The sequence below is a fragment of the Phaenicophaeus curvirostris genome, chromosome 8 (genome assembly GCF_032191515.1).
Source record: "Phaenicophaeus curvirostris isolate KB17595 chromosome 8, BPBGC_Pcur_1.0, whole genome shotgun sequence".
In the NCBI taxonomy this organism is placed as follows: domain Eukaryota; kingdom Metazoa; phylum Chordata; class Aves; order Cuculiformes; family Cuculidae; genus Phaenicophaeus; species Phaenicophaeus curvirostris.
In genome coordinates, this window is record NC_091399.1 from 16,466,624 (window position 1) to 16,472,770 (window position 6,147).

Consider the following 6,147-nt stretch of genomic DNA (forward strand, 5'->3'; position numbering starts at 1 on the left):
GAAGCGTGAGAAGCGATCCATTGAACCAGCTCCCACCGAGCTGACAAGGGGGAATCCGGCTCACGTTGTATTTAACCAGCCCCTCGGCTCCCTGGAGTCGCCTCCTCAACACTCAGAGCTCCCATAATACTCTCTCTGCGAGTGCTTGCCGGCTTTTTCACAGCAAGGGCACCGCACAAACCAGGCCCCTCACAAGTGGCTGGGAAGTGGAAAAAATCCCCCCTTCGCGTCTCTCTGCTCACACGAGCATCTGAGCTCCAGGGGCATCCTCACGTACCAGTCATAGAATCATAGAATCATAGAATAACCAGGTTGGAAGAGACCCACTGGATCATCGAGTCCAACCATTCCTATCAAACACTAAACCATGTCCCTTAGCACCTCGTCCACCCGCGCCTTAAACCCCTCCACGGAAGGGGACTCAACCCCCTCCCTGGGCAGCCTGTTCCAGTGCCCAATTGATGGATGGTTACGAACCAGAGGACGTTTAATGAGCACCCCCAGCACTGAGCAGCTTATGCTAAATTAAACAAAGGCACCTTAGCATAAGGCCTCACAGCTTTTGCACCGGAATTAAAGCTAACTTTGCAGAAGAAGCAGCTGCTGTAAATGACACACTGTCTTCAAGGTTTCTCTTTGCAACTATAGAGAGTCGTTCTACCCTAGACGCCTCTCATTTCTCAGGGGAAGCTTTCCTCGGTAGTCCTTGACTTGTTACTTTGTAGTCTATCAATTTGTAGACTGAAATGCTCACACAGCTATTTCTCATGGGGAAACATAATAATGTATCGTAACCAACGATTACTTGTTGCTAATGGAGAATTGTCAAATCAGCTTGTAAAACAATGGCTTGCTTCAGCAAGTAGGGTATAAAATGTGTTGGGAACTTCGATTAAATGGCTTCACTTGGATCATATTGATCACTGCGTGTTGTCCCATATTTTCTTCCGTCACCCAATGACCCTTTCTGTGAAGAATTTTTTCCTAATGTCCAGCCTAAATCTCCCCTGGCGGAGCTTGAGGCCATTCCCTCTCGTCCTGTCCCCCGTCACTTGGGAGAAGAGGCCAGCACCCTCCTCTCTACAACCTCCTTTCAGGTAGTTGGAGAGAGCAATGAGGTCTCCCCTCAGCCTCCTCTTCTCCAGGCTAAACAACCCCAGCTCTCTCAGCTGCTCCTCCTAAGACCTCTTCTCCAGCCCCTTCCCCAGCTGGTTATAAAACCTGGTGATTCTGTGTGTGATTCTGTGTGTGTGAAGAGCAGCGGAGATGCTGAGACCCCACGGAGCTGTAGGGGGAGGAGGTAAGGAGTAACAGCAGGGGACGAGGAGTGCAATGCTACTAGGAAAGGACACCAAGAATGTACTCGGGCACTGCTGTTCTTTAATGTTTGCTTTGTCTCGATCCCTGGAACTGGCCAAGCCTTGACTCCGGAGAGACTTCCTTGGAAACACGTTTCTGAAAGGAAAACTAAACAACAAAGCAAATCCATTAAAAATTCCATGGAGTTAAAACATGCCCAAGGTATCACATCCATAAGAAAGTTCATCTCCCCTCCCGCTTTGATGTCAAAGAGACAGGACGCACGGAAGGACTAAGGGAAGAAGTTTTAATTGCCATTCTTTCTCCTTCTCCACACTGACCCACGCTGTGGATCCAGCTGGGAAAGGACACTAGGGAATGCTTTCACCCACAACAAACGTGCAGCCTAAGGAACCACTGTCACACCCTCCGGGCAAGACCACTGGGTCAGCAGTGTTCACACAACTCCTGGAGACAGCAGGAGAGCCCTGGGCTGGAAACACAAAAGGTCTGTAGCCTCTCACAGTGAAGGCACTTGGAACGTTATTTCTTTCCTAGCCTGAAATCAGTGACCCTAAATAGATCTTCTGGAGTGCAACAGGGAACGCTCACTTACAAGGGAGACAAAGTCAGTTACAGTGACCTCCTGGATATTGAGCCTGTCCCACATCTCAAAATCAGACAAAATTACTTTCTCTCAAAACCAGACCACGCTCAGCAATTCTTTCTGCCCTGAGCCGGAGTCAAGGTAACAGCCTCCCTGCTCGGCCTCTGCCAAACACACTGGACAAATCCCTCGGATGTGCCCAGGCGGAGAGAGCCCTGCCGGCACAGGCGGGAAATGAGGTGCCCTCAAATATTGCCTCCCTCTCGGCCTGGGAGAGCAGACTGAGTCGCTCTAACAGGTCTTTGTCACTGGCACGTTGGGGATTCCAGAGCTGAACACAGGGCTCCAGGTGGGGTCTCACCAGAGCGGAGCAGAGGGCCGCAGTCACCTCCCTCGCCGGTCCCACTGCACAGAACATCTCTGCCACAGCCACTGCTCCCTCTGTGGGGACAAAAGAGGATGAATCCCAGCAGTTAATTTTCCACTCAGTAAGTCACCGACACAGAACAATCCAGTTCCACGCCCTGCCGAGGGCAGGGACACCTCCCACTGGATCACGTGGCTCGAAACCCCTTCCAACCTGGCCTTGAACACCTCCAGGGATGGGACACCCACCACTTCCCTGGGCAACCGGGGCCAGGGCCTCACCACCCAAAGCACCAAGAATTTCTTCCTACTGCCTAATCGAAATCGTCCCCCCTCCAATTTACAGCCATCCCCCCTTGTACTGTCACTCCACGCCCCTGTAAAGAGTACCTCCCCAGCTTTCCCAGAGCCCCTTTCAGTTCTGGAAGCTGCTCTAGGGTCTCCCCAGAGCCTTCTCTCCTCCAGGCTGAACAACCCCGACTCTCTCAGCCTGTCCTCACAGCAGAGCTGCTCCAGCCCTCGCATCATCTTTGTAGCCCTCGTCCAGACTCGCTCTAACAGCTCTGTGTCAGTGGCATGTTGGGGATTCCAGAGCTGAACACAGGGCTCCAGGTGGGGTCTCACCAGAGCGGAGCAGAGGGCTGGAATCCCCTCCCTCGCCGGTCCCACTGCACAGAACATCTCTGCCACAGCCACTGCTCCCTCTGTGGGGACAAAAGAGAGTAAATCCCAGCAGTTCATTTTCCACTCGCTAAGGTCACCAGCATCAGAAGCACAAGGATTTTCAGTTCTTGCAAACAGAGAAGCTTCCTACATCCCTTTCGGCAACAGCAGTTGCCCTGCGTCCAAGGAAGCTCTAGGCATCTGTGTAAGGCAATGATGCACCATGGACCTCCAGAAGCCATAAGCACAGATCCAGACTGGGGGGGAATTCTCTATGATTTTTCAGATCCATCATCTGGACTCGCTCTAACAGCTCTGTGTCAGTGGCATGTTGGGGATTCCAGAGCTGAACACAGGGCTCCAGGTGGGGTCTCACCAGAGCGGAGCAGAGGGCTGGAATCCCCTCCCTCGCCGGTCCCACTGCTTTGGACGCAGCCCAGGACACCGTTGGCTTCTGGGCTGCAGGCGCATCCATCACCAGAGCTTCTCATCCCATGGCGTTTCTTGGGGGCTGAGGTCAGAATTGACACAAACAACCCATAGCTGCTTCCTTCAGGACAAGCTTTGAAGCAGATATTCATTCAGTCTGGTTCAACACAGAACACCACATGCTGTCTCCAGATACCTCTGATCCAAAGAGGTTTCTCAGGTCTTCTAAATCCAGAGAGGGGACAGGAGCGCCTTTGATCTCTGGAAGGAGAAGACCGTACACTTGAATCCAATTACAGCACTCGCTCTGGGAAGACCTAACAGAAAATTATTACTAAGGGAAGAAAAAATGAGCCGTTCAAATATTCCCTCATCAGTTAAACAACCTGTCACTGGCTGATCACTGCCACCAACCGATTCCTTCTGGCCAGCACAGAACACCTCTGCCACAGCCACTGCTCCCTCTGCGGGGAGAAAGGAGGATAAATCCCAGGAGTTAATTTTTCACTCCCTAAGGTAACCCACAACAGAGGCACAGGGATTTTCCATTCCTACAGAGAAGCTTCCTACATCCCTGGAAGCAACAGCAGTTGCCCGGTGCTGAAGGAGCTTTAGGCATCTGCGCAAAGGAATGTTGCGCCAAGGACCCTCGGCAGGGCGAAGCCTGTCAGAGCACACTCTAGGAGCCCCAGAAAAGCAGAGTTTGTAAGTGAGCTGAGGGGAGTGGGAACTCCTGTTATCCAAGAGCTGTACATTTCTCCTACCCGATTTCCTGACCCCATGCAGAAGGAGGACTTACTTACCACCCCTCTGGCTAAAAGTTCCCTCCCGTTCTGGCCTTTAACCCTCTGTGGAAACAACCTCTGAAAGTCGCCTGCATCCATACACCAAACGCAGACACGGGTGAAAACCCACCTCCTTGCTTTTCAAATGTCAGTCCCTGGTTCTTCTCTGCAGTTTTCTCTGGAGAGGCTTCCCAGGCTCAAGGACGGTTCTCCACTCCCAACTCGGCGCTGACTCGACTCGCATGGAATGGATCCACCTGTTGATTCCTTCGACCTGGAGCTGCGTGTTGTTTTCAGCACCTGAAAGGGTCCCTTCCAGCTTTCTGGAACTTCCGCTCTCCCACGGCTTGATGTCGACGGAGTCTCCGGGCTGGAAGGGGCGTCCTGGAGAATCTAAAGCGAGAGGCTCAGGACACGTTACGCACCGCCCCAGGTCATTCACTCTTTTACCCGACAACAGCAGAGAAGATTTTAGCTCTGTTTCTCCTTCCAGCACCACGTCTCGAGGAAAAAGGGTCATTTGATAAGGCCTCCCAAACACTGATTCATACAGACTGCTCTTTGTCTCAGCTCTCGGCTGTAGCCTTGTTCTTAGCACAGCCAGTACAAGAGCTCGAGGCCACCACAAAGAAGTCTCCTCACAAATTTTACCCTTTTCCCTCTGCAGAGTTTGATTCACCCTTTCCACCTTCCCACTACTCTGGGGGCTCCAGGGTGGGTGCAGGGCCCATTTTATTCCTCGGACTCGGCTCAGATCTTGTACAATCCCTGCCAGAAAGCGAGGACCTCTAGCTGACAACAGACCTATGGCAATTCCAAACCTTGGTAAAATTCCCTACAAGGAGGTTTGAGTCACCTCTCTTGCTTTGACGGTGCTGCAGGGCAATGCCTCTGGCCAGCCTCAAAATGTGGCTCCTGGTCCCCACAGGTCCCGGGATCCGCCCTGTCTGGGCAGCTCAGAGAAATCTCTCTGCCAGGGATCACCGGGGGCATTTCCTCTGCGAGCAACTCCTAGGGGAGGGCGCTTGAGAGGGACGGGATTATTTTTCAAACAGATTTCAGGCCTCCCCACAATGGATTTAGCAAGCCTGCTCATCCTCACGCTAACTACTTGTCCCCTTAAATCATCGATTACAGCCTCTGCTCCCCAGTGAGTTTCTTGATGCTTTTTCTCAATGAATTTTAGCACTACCAGGGAGAAACTACAGCCTCTTTTGTAGGGGTCACCATCCACCCCCTCTCGTTTGCTGTTGCCCTCACTGATTTTGCCAGTTCCAGATCAGCATCGCTAGAAATGGCACTTGAGAGGGACGGGATTATTGTTCAAACGCATTCGCATCCCCCCACAACGGATATTCAGATCCCTCTCCACAGAAGGGATTAATACCAAGATACCTTTTCCTGCTGCCCTCGAGCTGCTCGCTCTGCCAGTCCACTACATACCTTCATCGGGGACTTTCCCACCCGAGGAGCCTTGCGATGCATTAACGCCGCTTCTCTCCGTTGCCCGACGTCTTCCCGCAACTGCAGGATTTCTTCTCGGTGCTTGACGGGGGATCCTCGTGCAGTTAACACTCCTCTTCCTTTCCACGTTGCCCCACGGGCACGGACCAACCCCAAAGCGTATTTGGAGGCCATCCATCTATTTACCTTCTGAAAGCTGTCCTGATACGGTAATTCCCCTGTTACCTTTACCCCTAGAAAGGCAGCTGCATTTCCTCCCGTAGCTCTTTTCAGCTCCTTGAATCAGGAGCACCGGTGTCGCCGCTGCCCGCAGGCCCTGGCCACCCCCGGCTCACGTTATTCAATTCCTTAGAAAAGGACCCACCGGTCCCCACACGAGCAGCCCTTCCCCAGAGGCCTTAAGGGCCTTCTAGAGAGCCTTTACCACAAGTCCGTCACGAGGTATCCCCAGGCGACACCATCAGCCGTTCCCAGGAGGTCTCTCAGCTCCCACACGCCTCTGGGCTCGGCGGTTCGGCAGACGCTTCCCTGCGA